General features: G+C 41.9%; 1 long non-coding RNA gene across 1 annotated transcript in view; it reads left to right on the forward strand.

Annotated features, from left to right (window-relative positions):
* LOC126391574 (uncharacterized) overlaps positions 1-13,270 on the forward strand; it is an 86,519-nt gene that overhangs the window by 43,916 nt on the left and 29,333 nt on the right. Inside the window, exon 2 of the long non-coding RNA XR_007570099.1 lies at positions 8,063-8,104. This is a non-coding gene — a long non-coding RNA (uncharacterized LOC126391574). The remainder of the gene's footprint in view (positions 1-8,062; positions 8,105-13,270) is intronic.

Consider the following 13,270-nt stretch of genomic DNA (forward strand, 5'->3'; position numbering starts at 1 on the left):
TGGCAAAACCAGCCCATTATATCCATGCTGTCATAGCTGATGTGTAGGCTGCAGTCCTGAACCTGATGCATGGGACATGTTTACACTGAGAAACCCTCTCAAAGAGTGATGCATTAAAGGAACATTTAGGGAAATTTAGAGGCATCTGGTGGTGAGAATTGCAGATTGCACTTGAACTTCTCCCAGTTAGAATTCCTTCAGTATTAATTGTTCAAGAGGTTTTTACCAGGAGCTGAATTATTTGCAGTTCTCTTCCTCTCCAAAACAAACAGACAAAGTGTTTAAAACTGGAAAATCACTGACAAAGGAAGTTTCACGTCACAAATCACTGTTTCCCCTATGCAGTTCAGCACATTGCAGACTGTCTGTTAGTCCAGCACCTGTTAATGTGTGCTCACCGTATTTCTGATCCAGATGCTGAAGAGGTTTTTACCATGATCCAAATTATCCGCAGAGGTCTCCTTCTCTCTTAAAGCGACACTTACCTTTCTGGAAATTTTACGCTTTTCTTTGTTTAGATTAAATGCTATTAATAAGCTGGTGGCACACTAAAATGTAAGTGAATTCCACCAGAGATAAAAACTCATAATTATACCATTCTCATACAGTTCTAAGAAAACTCCGACCGATTGGCCGAGTGTCCTGTCTGTCTTCCCCACGTGGAGGCCTCCGACTGACGTAACCGCTCGCGTAACACCACCACTCGCTCTCCTCTTCCGTTTATCTAACCTTACCATGCCAACGTCTATGTCTATCACAGACGAAATGAGGACATAATGGAGGAGGGGGGAGTAGGCCTTTGGAGGGAGGTGGAGTTGCAGGAGGAGAGGGATGGGACTTTGGAGGGAGGCGGGAGTTATGGATGTTAACCAGAGGCCTGTACTAAGAAGCCAGTTCGACTTATCCAGGATATCTTTTTCATTTTCTGGCTTGGCTAACCCGTCACATTGGCTGTCTGGTTAACCAGTACTTCAAAGCTGGTTATCAACTAGTTCAGCCAACTCTGGGTTTTCCTATCCAGCCACAAGCGCGTTCATGTGAAAGAGAATATAAACAGAGAATGTAGAAACATTGAAAATACCATCCAAAAATTCACCGTTGGCCGAGACTTAAATTACGTGCAGGTATCACTAGGCTATATGTGACATTAGTATAGAGTATTTTTTGCTATGTAGTTGGAAGATGATGAAACTACCCTGAATATGTCACATAAAGACTTTAAAGTGATGCCAGACTGTTTTTGCTACTGAAGTAAAGGCTGGAAAAGTAGCCCAGTTAATGACTGATGAGGTTTGTATGACCAAAATGTTGCTTTTATAATAACGGGAGCCAATTAACAGCGTGAGGATTATTTTTCTATTTTGTTAGTTCTCATCACACCGGTGTCTCATTATTTTGAGCTGCAGTATGAAACGCTTTTAGCGATGACTGTGGGCTAAAATAAACCTTGCACAAGTTCAAATCCTGCTAAAATCTTGTGTTTAGTGTGTAAACGATCTCTCTGTTGGAAGCTCTGTTTTAAAACTAGAGGAAACAGAGCTCTGTAACAATGAAATGATTCTACTGACCTATAACAACATATAGGGTACTCTTTTTTAACTGAGACTCCAGATTTCCATCCATGGATGCTTTTTTCTTCAGTGATCTGCTGGTCAGGGGTCGGCTGTTGGCAGGCTGTGATCCGATACCCTGAAGGTTAGCTTTTCGTCATCAGTTGCCACGGTGATTTATCCCGGTAAAAAGAGAACCAGCTTCGTAGTACTGGGCACCCAGAGTTAACCCTGAAGTTACCTCGCTAACTCCAAATCTTGCCTCGTAGTACAGGCCTCTGGTGAGGTAGTTTCATGTTACAAATCAGTGTTTCTCCTGCACTGTATGGACATCAGCTGCTCACCTTTCTTCTCTGACAACTCAATATCCAGATCAGAAGGTTTTGACCAGGAGCTGAATTATCTGCAGAAGTCTCTTCCTTTCTAAAACAAATGGACCCAGTGATTTAAAAACTGAATAAAGCAGCTTCATGTTAAAAATAAGTGTTTTTCTGACACTCTTGTGGCAAATATGAAAACGCAAATGGCCCTGTCTAGAGCCAGCGTCTTGTTTGTCTGTTCCGGGCTACTGTCGAAACATGGCGGTGCAACATGACAAGGACCCTCTCCCTATGTAGATATAAACAGCTCATTCTAAGGTAACAAAAACACCATGATTCATACTATCAGGTGGTTACACACCAGAGAAAACATAGTTATGAATAATATAGTGCATTTCTGCCAATATAGCTCCCTAAATCCTACGCACTGCACCTTTAAATGATTTAACACCCTTCATATAGAAGATATAATATTTTAGTTTGGACGGTTTAGAAAAGTTTAATATCCCATAACCCCCACAGTATCCCACATAATCAATTTAGTGTATGGAGAAAATGGTTCCCCTCCACATTCAGCAGAGGCAGACGAACGTGTATTTGTCACAGTAAAGATTGAACTGCAGGTTAAGATACTGGCAGTGCTCTCGCAGTGGCAGTTCAATGTCTCCCTTAATCAGAATGGACAGTGGGTGTCATAAAGGACCGAAGCAGTGACCTTCCATTTGTAGAATTGCCTCTTCCAACCCGCGCTGGTCTTCTGCAACATTGATCTCTCAGTAGCCGCGTACTGAACTGTGCATCTTATCTTTCAGTAGAAATTGTTCTGGATGCCAGACAAATTTGTGTTAAAAAAATCAATGTTTTAAAAAAAAGAAGAAAACAAAAAAAAGATCTGGGACTGGTGAGCCGTCCTTAGTTGTCTTGACGATAAAATTTTCTCCCTAACAAGACCATTTTCTCTCCTCTGAAATCCCATAAAGTGGCTGATGGGTGACAGATATGATCAGGTGGTTGTATTAATCAATACACAGAATCTGATGTTACAGTCTTTTGTGCCATAATCCGAGCCGAGCAGCCATACAGGAGCACAATTCAAATGTGAGGAGAAGGATATACTCACCTCCAAATGGTGACTGGGGCATAAATCTATGTGACAATCAGACAGGCAGCACAATTCATTATGTAACCAACTAATCTAACTGCTCCATTCACCAGCCAACTAATTTAATTAATAGAGGTTATATGTCCTGGGTTACTCGATTCCTTCTAAATCAGTATTTTTCTGTGTCGGCAGGTAGGTGAGGTTTGTGAAATGACTAAAGACCACCTGGAGGCCTCTTCACAAATCAATACCAACCTCATGGTCGACGTTATCTCCTAAGGAGGGGAGTTAAGATTGATTGTCGTTAAGCACTTTACAGGATGGAAAGAGGATGAGGACGGATCATAAAACGCCCACGCACCACCTACCCATCCCTCTCAGCTGCAACAGAGTGCAGCCAATCGATAGGAGCAGGATCAGCAAAAAAATAAATAAATAGAAAACGGTAAAGAAATAAATATCTAAATAAACAGGGAAGCAATAGTAAAAAACAGACAGGATGTTGCACAAGAAATTGATCACATCTGTTGCAAGAGAATGAGGAAATACCATTTCTCAGGATCGCTGTAAGCAGAAAAACTTGATTTAAATGCGGTTATGTTAATTCCAGCCGGTCCCTGTAAGATGGATTTGGCTTTTTTTTATTATTAGTTTATGTAATCGGTGGAGTCTGTGCTGTGCGAGACAAACAGGTTGGATCTCTTTAGAGTTAACCTGTGTGTTTTCCTGACATGAACAGAGAAAATGGCAGGTCTTCAAATTAAATAACACTGACCCTCATAGCTCCAAATTAATAAAAGCAAAGTGGGAGTATTAGCACAACTCACTCAGGAGATAACAAAAATATGCACAATGGATTATTACTAAAGCATGGGATGGATTATGATATCATAATGTGAGGAGGAAGGCGGTTTAGTATACACACATTAAATCAGATAAGCAGTTATTATGTACTGATGTATCTGTTTATATAAAACTAATGTAAATGTGCACATTCACAACTCAAACACCTCAAGTTTTTAATTTAATTTACAGCACACTTTCATGCCTCATTTCTCATCATGTGGCTGAAATTATTCACACAGGTAAATACCTTTTTTTTAGTCAGCTCACTTTGCTAACATACCTGAAGAATCAACATTACATAACTGCACCACCTGACATTCCTCATTCATGTCACAGCACATTACACTCGCCGTTCGCATCTCCAGTAAACACATCTGTAGAGATACTTCAGGGCTGTAGAGTTCTTCTCTCAGTCACAATCTCAATCCAATATTTAAATGTTGTCTTGGAATGGAGCCAGCTGGGTTTTGACTCAGTCTTGGCTGCGCATCAGTAATTTATTTACATACAGATTTTATTTCCACAACACTGATATATATTTATTAAGCAGTGGCAATGCCTTAAAGAAGTATTTCACTGCTAGAGAGATGGTCTTGTCATAAAACTGCTTGGAGAAAGATGCAGATACTTTTGAAAGTGGTGCAACATGACCAGAGTACACAGAGGAAAAGGCCTGTTACATTTGATTCTGCTCAAGAGTTAGAAAACCTGCAGCTACCAGAATGCACTGCGCTGCACCACACCAATACAAGCTCCCACTGGTGGTCAACATAATGCAGGCTTGGCCGTTTTGACCAACGTAAACCTCCGGAGTTGAAAAATGAAGGCAACAAGGAAGCGCCAAAAACTGCAGTTCTTTGAACGGCCACTTGAGGCTGGCTCCAGAAGTGAGACAATCCTAATAAACACCCATGTTACAGTTCCCAACTTTACAGCAGAAATAAACATGTTTACAGCCTGGTACAAAAATGTTTTTGGGCTCGTAGATAATTTCGTCCTTCATGACAACAGCACGGGGTGATTTTTTTATATAACTCATCTGTTTACATTTTATTAAGGCTTAAAGTTATGCATAATCAACAGCGGGGCCACTTTGAGTGACAGGCTGTCTGCCGAAAGTGTCCTTGGGTTTTCAGTCAGATCCACCCTTTGCTCCTCCACAGCGCCAGCTTCTCGCCCAAATATGGTCACTTCTGGCTCCAACAAAACAGTATGGCAACTGCTGAAATGCATGAAGACAATTTTACATAGAGGCCACATGCGGAATTACAACGTTGGGTCGGGCTGCTCGATTATGGAAAAAATGATAATCACGATTATTTTGGTCAAAATTGAAATCTCGATTATGCAAACGATTTTGCGGCGCACGTGATGACTTATATTGTTTACACGATGGCATATCATTTCTGTCTCTACATGCGCATTTAAAATTCTCCTCTGCTCTCTGTATCGTGCACGGCGGAGTTTGGCCCCGATGCGCACACACATACACACACACGTGTGCACGCACGCACATACACACAGACCAACCTCTCTCGCTCTCCCTCTGCCATTTTCCGCATGCTGTTTCTGAAATCTTCAGCGATCACCTGCCCCTCGCATTACTCGTAGTTCACCTACTTGACTGGCTCGTGGAGTGAAAAGAGGAGAGGAGGGGGAGGTATTGCGCATGCGCGGCTTCCGGGTGCGTTTGATTTGCAACACAAGACAACGAGAGTAAACTGAGAAGAAGCGCATAATCATTTTATGTCGATTATTTTGTTTTCATAATCATTGAAAGCCCAAATCGTAATCTAGATTAAAATTCGATTAATCGAGCAGCCCTAATGTTGGGTGCATCACATGATGCTGTGGGGCCCAAAAAGTAGTTTTCCCAAAGACCTACATTGTGAGCGTGAGCATCACAATCCCTGCAAAATGACTTGTCTAAAAAAAAAAAAAGTCTAAAACTGATGAACAATTAAATCATCAGTGAGCTGCTTGGCCATCGAAAGTTAGCTCCTCGGGAGCACTCAGCTGCTGTAAGACTCCAGTGTGCTGGCTCTGTGGGCCCCACAATGCCCCACTAGGATACAGCGTTGGAGGGCCCCTTGCCAACACTATATCCAGTTCTCTTTATACATCCATGATGGTGGCAGGCATACAAAAATGCACAAGTACAATCTGTACTTAAAGCAACAGCCCTAGAGCCAGTGAAAATCACGTTTTGCGTCACCCAGTGGATTTGATCTGAGAGATGAGCAGGGAGATCTGGGTGCTGGTAAGATAGAAGGAAGTTTACTCTGTTTAATTTACACATACTACCCACATTTTTATGATACAAAGCTGGTTGAAAATGAGGAAAGTATTAACTACACGTTGCACATTCATATGTATTACATCAAGCCAGTGGTTCTGACCCTTTCTGACCTCCTTCAAAAATGAAGTGACACTGATTCACAATCATGTAACAGCCCGCAAAGGCTAATTGGTGAACATTTTTACCAAAGAAAACTGTTTTTTTCCCCGTAGCGCCCTGTTCCGTGTTTCACAGCAAAAAGAAACACTTCATTGGGTTAGCAATAAAATCAATTAAAATATAAAAGGCTAAATTCTACCAGTTAAAACCTGCTGTGATGAAAAAGAATTGACTTACAGTGCTTTGGACTTGGACACAGATTAATGTGGTATGTGCGAAGCTTTGAAGAGGTTTGTGTGTTTTGTTATCTGCACGCTCTGTGTCCTTAGTAGTGGGTGCTGGTGATGACATACAGTCTCAGTGCAACAGTGTTTTATTTGCTTGTGGATGAACAAACCCACGGATTTGACAGCGTTTTCATCATCTCCGGACGTGGTGATGCCTATAATGTAAAATGTGGATTGTTGCCATTTTGTTTCCCTTATAAATATCAAGTGCTTATTCCAACTATACACTTGAGCCTGGGGTCAGCAGATGCTGTTATTTGAAGACAGTCTTCACCAAGAAATTGACAGCACTGGCTGTTTGTTGCCACCCTTAAAACAACTACTTTTACGCTCTCCTTAGAAGCTGGGGATAGTATGAATTATCACAAGATGTCTTTAGGAGGCTGAATTTGACTCAATACCAGCAGTCAGTACTGGTTTCTTTAAAGGAATATTTCACCACAAAATGATAATTTGTTTATCAATAACTCACCCAATGGTACGTTGAATTCGTAAAGCAAACTTTGTTTCGCATGCCTACCCGGGAACAGAGTCTAAAACCAGAGAAAAGTCTTGATGAATTGGAGTAAAAAGGGGGCCATGTTTAACAACATCAAAACTGCTTTGTCGCTATAATGTTACTTAACCACATAGGGGCCGCACACATGCCACATCTTTTATCAGCTGGAAAATGCAAGGTCAGGCACTGGGTGCTAGTCTTGTGCTGCTTTTGTGCCAGCTCTCAAGAGCGCTGCGGCAGGTTGCGTCTGAGGTTGCTAAGCAACCTTATAAAGCACTGTATCATAGCCTATTTACCTGAAACCCTGAGTGCAGAGCTGATCTTCTTCCAGGTGCTGTTTGTGTGTAGGCCTGTTGTCCGTGGAACAGATGTAAAGCTCTGGCAGCTCTGCACTAAATGAACAACTTCTCCATATTTATCACAGACTGATATTTACAGAGGAAGAGAAAGATATCTGTCGGCTGTGATTGGTTGGTCCTCGTCACATGACATGCGGTGCGTGTTGATACGTTACAAAGTTGAATTCAGTTTATCTCAGGGCGCAGCTGTCGTGCCCTCAAAAATGTGCCGTCGCTCTAGCGTTTGAGCCCACCTGCCGTGTGTCTTCATTGACAACAATGAAGATGGGGCGTCGGTGGCTTAGTGGTAGAGCAGGCGCCCCATGTACAAGGCTGTTGCCGCAGCGGCCCGGGTTCGACTCCAGCCTGTGGCCCTTTGCTGCATGTTACTCCCTCTCTCTCTCCCCTTTCACACTTGTCTGTCCTATCAAAATAAAGGCTAAAAATTAAAAAAAAAAATGAATATGAGGGCACAATAAATGCAGCACGTGTCCGGCCCCTCACACCTAAACAGTTTCGGGCATGGACGAGTGGCGCATCTGCACTGTTTTTGTTGAAAAGTTTTGAATAGTAATGTTTGTGCGAAAATGCTTGTGTTTTGGAAGTACTGAGTGTATGACTGGATACATGAGGCCTACATTATACTGCATAAGTTGTGTGAGTTTGTAAGTGGATAGTTTTGCTGTTGCTAACCTCACCCCCTTTTTCTCCAATTTCTCTAGAATTTCGCCTTATTGGATTTCTTCACCGTGGAGGCATGCAAGGTAAATGTTTTCTTCACGAATTCTACGTAACACAGGCTTAGTAGTTGATGTACAGTTGATCATTTTGTGGGTGAAGTATACCTTTAAACGATGACACCAGTGTTCCATGAACATGATTTTTCCCCAACTTTCCTTTTTGTTTGCTTAACTTTAACCAGTTTTTGGAAGGCACTGACCAGTGACCTTTTTTAAAATTTGGTATGAGGAATTGTTGGATATTTGAATTTGTAATATCTGCCTCATGTATTTTAGAGAGGTTAGTGTGAAATGTCAAAATTCTTCAACTGATTATGATAATGGATTCATGGCATGTGTTAGGAGTAATAGAGTACATACACATAACCTCTGGAAATTATTTAAGTTCTCAGGCTGCATAGGCTATTTCTGTATGAACTGGGGTCCAAGAGAGGGGTAACCGAGCCTGACCCAAACCTGTGAGGCATTGTGTTTTTTAAGTCCGAACTGATCCGCGCCTGGCACAGTTAATGTAAGCTAGGCTATACATGAAAATTTACCCAGTGTGTTGCATTCATACGTTGTCATGTGACGAACAAACCCCAGTGCTAAACAAGAAGTAGTCCAACACAGACAGTCCGACCATCCTTTTTATTTATTTTTGCACCATATTCTCAACTAAAAGAACTGGATGCACCATGCCGAGTAGGCCAAACCTGGCCCGAACCAGGACATCAAACCCTCACCTATGGTCATGAACTCTGGGTAGTGACTGGAAAAATGAGATCGTAGCTACAAGCGGTTGAAATGAGTTTCCTCCGTGGGGTGGCTGGGCTCAGCCTTAGATATAGGGTAAGGAGCTCGGACATCCGGATGGAGCTCGGAGTAGAGCCGCTGCTCCTTGGGGTCGAAAGAAGTCAGTTGAGGTGCTTCGGGCATCTGATCAGGATGCCTTTTGGGTGCCTCCTGTTCAAGGTGTTCCAGGCATGTATCACTGGTAGGAGGCCCCGGGGCAGACCCAGAACACGCTGGAGGGATTACGTATCTCATCTGGCCTGGGAACACCTTAGGGTCCCCCAGGAGGAGCTGGAAAGTGTTGCTGGGGAGCTTTGCTTGGCCTGCTTCCCCCGAGATGGATGGATGTCCGAACCTGGCCTGGCTTGTTGGGTTCCAATGGGTCCCATGGGGCTCGGGTCAGGTATCGATGCTGTACCGCAGAGCACACCCATTGGTGATGCTGGGCGTGGACAGAGGTGAAACAGACTTGAATGTTTCAACCAAAGAGGACAGTGTAGTGCTGCTTTCCAGCCTGGTGTTAAGTTCCTGTGTTATTTTGCTGTGGTGTTTAAACCCTCAAACCACATGTACTAAAAATACAGATGTAGCTGCTGTTTCGCCTCCAGTGGTGATGATTTGCATGTTTCCATAAAGGATTGCTCTGCCATTTAAGAAAAATAAAACTTTGCTACTGAAGAAACCTTTTCAGAATTCACCTATTAAATTTGCCTTGTCACAAAGAATACTTTTACATATATATATGTAACCTATTGTATATTGCCATGAAGCGGTTGAAGTTGTTCAAGAACAGTTGGTGTTTACATAGTTTCACCCTTCTCATCAGTTGTTTTCCCCCAAAACTGTATGAGGAAATATTAAAATAGAAAGAGGCTGTCCTTGACTGTTGCACAGTTTGTTCTTGAAGCAACACATCACCATGGTTTCCCATGCAAAGCATCAGTTAAATTAAATATGCGCACACAGTGAGGGGGCTTACGGCTCTCCTATGATACATTTAGGCCTACACAGTGGAGAATTTTAGCCTTTCCAAAGTCTCCCGAAATGAAATTGAAATCATCATCATGTGAAAGTCTCAGGATTTTAGTTACATAGCATCACATTCAAAGTGCTGTGGTGCTTTTTAATTAAAAAGGGTTAAAGGTCCAGTTTGTAGGATTTAGGAAGGAACACTGGCAGAAATGCAATATAATGTCCATGATTGTCACCTTAAAATAAGCCATTTATATCTACATTTGGAGCTTCTACGAGTCCACCGTGTTGTTTTACAGATGCCCAGAATGGACAAACCAAACACTGGCTCGAGACAATTTTAATGTTAATTTTTTGTATCTTGTTCATGTTAAGTTTAAGTGACTCATCCATATGTACACACAGTACAAGTACAGTAATTAAACATCACGCTATGCCTTTTGTTAGATTCACTTCCAGTCATCCTTTACATAAAGAAGTATCTGTGAAATCTGCTAGTTTCAGAAAAAGGACTAAAGCAAACATTAAATATGAAACAGGCTTTGACAAGTGTGCCATCTAAGAAACTGTAAAATAACTTTGTAATTTTCCTGAAAGCAAATCCGAACAAGGTTTTACTGTAAAAAAAAAAAAAAAAAAAGAAAGAAAGAAAGAAAACAGTGTGCATCTCATAGCTTCTTAAGAGAGAGACATCAAAACAACTGTCAACTGTAGAAAAATAATTATGGTTATTTAAAAGGTAGAGAATGATTCACAACATATTTTCTAAACAAAAAAAAAGTCTCTCTGAGTTTGACAGGGCTAAGGACATTAAAGTAAAGTAGCTTTAAATACTAGAGTACCAAAATAAAGGCTGTTGTGACTTTTCTCATTTAAAGAAAAAAAAAAAAAGATCCAAAACATTTCTGACAGTCGTTGGCCTAAACTCAACTGAATTAAACAGTAGTACACTCAGCCCAGGCTATATACTTCCAAAGATGATTTCATGACAGATTACAGTCAAATAAGCGTGATGCAGAGCTCCCTGTGACTCGCTATTTTTAACTTTTTTATTCTCGTGCCGGAAGGAACATTTTAATATGCTAATACATGTTTTTCCTCCTTAATGGCACCAGCTCTTTGAAACGGTTGCATCCACTTTAACAGCAGCTTTACAACTAGAGTCGCAGAGTGAAAATGGAGCCAAGTGTGCCCTACATCCGTCTGTGTTTGTTCATAAAGCTGGGCAGGATAAGGACAACGCTGGGATCCACCAGCCGCACAGTGCTCGCTGGTAATGTTGTAGGTGTAAATGGAGTCATGCTCTGTTGAAAGAGTAAGGCTTGTGTGCACGCTCCCCTCATCCATCATATTTGAGGCTGTATGTGTCTGTCTATGTGGGCAGGGAGAGACGGAGGATGCTCTCCAGCCGGGCCCAGGAGATGGGCTGAAGGGAGGATGACAGATGACGGATGAGGTGCCGTCATGGTTTCCTAAGAGCTCAGTAAGATCTGTCTTCTGGCGGCACGTCTAAATTATTACCTCAGCTTCGCAGGCATTTGTAGCGCTCAGCCCTTCTCATGTTATTCCAGCGAGGCTGCGGACCTTTGAGTTTTGTGAGCTCATGAATTAGTTTTTTATTATTCACCTTCTGTGGGAAGTTAGATAATCATCGGCACACCTCTTGCTGTTTGAATTAACAAGTGCCTGTTGGTTTTCTAGAGGCTGGGGTGATAGTAATGTCTGGAGTGTTTAATATCTAGTAGGCGATGTTAATTCAAAACGCTAACGTCAAAGCAAAGTCGTTTAGTCTCTCTATCAGGAAGCTTTACACAGCGTCCCTTTTCACCAGAAAGGTGCGATGAAATCTCAGATCTGACAGTCATCTATATTTCATCCCCACTCTGACTGCTGTAGAATATGCAAGCCTGTGTGTTTCATGATTCAACGACCACTTGCCAAGTTGCATAGCAATATGGACTTAGTATGTGAGGAATGAATATGCGAAACAAATTTACTTTCCGAGTGTGTCGACATGCTCCTGGAGCAGCTGGTCTCAAGCGATCACTGCTATTATAAAACACTTGACACAAACAAGCCCTAATGATGAATCCTGCCGCATGCTCATTAATTCAAGAGTTAAAAAACATGCGGGCAGGGAGCAGATCACACTCCAGATCTTGCTGTGAGCTTGGATAGCGAGGGCCCCGTCCCTCTGTGTTTGACTGTGGCCCTAGAAAGCATAACTGGCAGGGAGGCTCACAGAAACGTGAACTAGACGCACGTCTCTGCCAGACACTGTGGGCTAGTGCTGAGTGCTCCAGCATGCCAAGTTGGTGTGGCGGAAAGTAGGGCAAACAATGCAATCCAAAATACAACAAAGTGGACATTTTCTTTTGAGCAGAAATTACACAAATATAAAGTGTCTAGAGGATTTGCATATATTTGCAAATGAAATAGCAACAAGAAGTCATTGTGATAGCGAGTGCAGCTTCTCTGCAGTCCCTTGGCACATTTGTGGTTTTGCAAGCTACAAACAATCTGGAATCACATCGCAAAACTGCAAATATCAGCCACAATCTGTGTGCGACAGGGTTCTGATTGTGCATGTCACTTTGGGGTGAGTAAGGCATGTATTTCTAATAGTGTACATTAAAGTGTTTTTTCGCACATAACACTCAGAGATGGGGAGGATGTGATTAGTTTACTTTCTATACAATTAAATCATTTGTAGGAGATGAGACATAATGTGTGAGAGACTGAGCTTTTACTTCCTATAATTAAAGGTGTTATACAGAGATGTTCCTCAGCCTTACACTCCTTTGTACTAGACCTCTGCTCTGCCTGGCTGTCTTAGTCATCTCTATTGTGACAGTGTTGCTTTAGTATTTCCATTAATTACCCATCCTGAGGTTGAGACAGGCTAATGAAGATGCCACGCTCAAACGGTTCTGTTGTCTCATAGCACATGTTTTTCCTTAAGAATCTTTTGTGCAGCATTCTTGTCAGCAAGCATGATTTTCTTTCTATTAATTATTAAAGAGACACTCCTTAATTGATGTCTAGAATTCCAGTTTGCTTTTGAAACTGTTAGTTACTGCTTTGTTTCAATAATAAGAGCATGTGTCCTGTTCTCCTCGTCCCCACAAACCAGAGGGATAGCTTATACAAAAATGCATGTGGCTCTTTCTTAAACCAGTCTGCCTTAATCCAGAAGATATACTGTATTAATCCTCGAGGGGAATTTTTTTTCCTTCTGTTGTCATATACACACAGACCTGAGGTACTCACACACGCACAAACAGGACCTGCACATGCATTAAAGGGAAATTTCGGTTTATTTCAACCTGTCTCCTATCGTCCTAAATTTGTTTCAAGGGACTAGTGACATAAAAATAATAGTTAGCATGTTAGCCGTTAGCCTAGATACAGCCAGGGCGCATAGTAGCGTCAGACCTGTTAAAA

The sequence above is a fragment of the Epinephelus moara genome, chromosome 1 (assembly GCF_006386435.1).
Source record: "Epinephelus moara isolate mb chromosome 1, YSFRI_EMoa_1.0, whole genome shotgun sequence".
Classification (NCBI taxonomy): Eukaryota; Metazoa; Chordata; class Actinopteri; order Perciformes; family Serranidae; genus Epinephelus; species Epinephelus moara.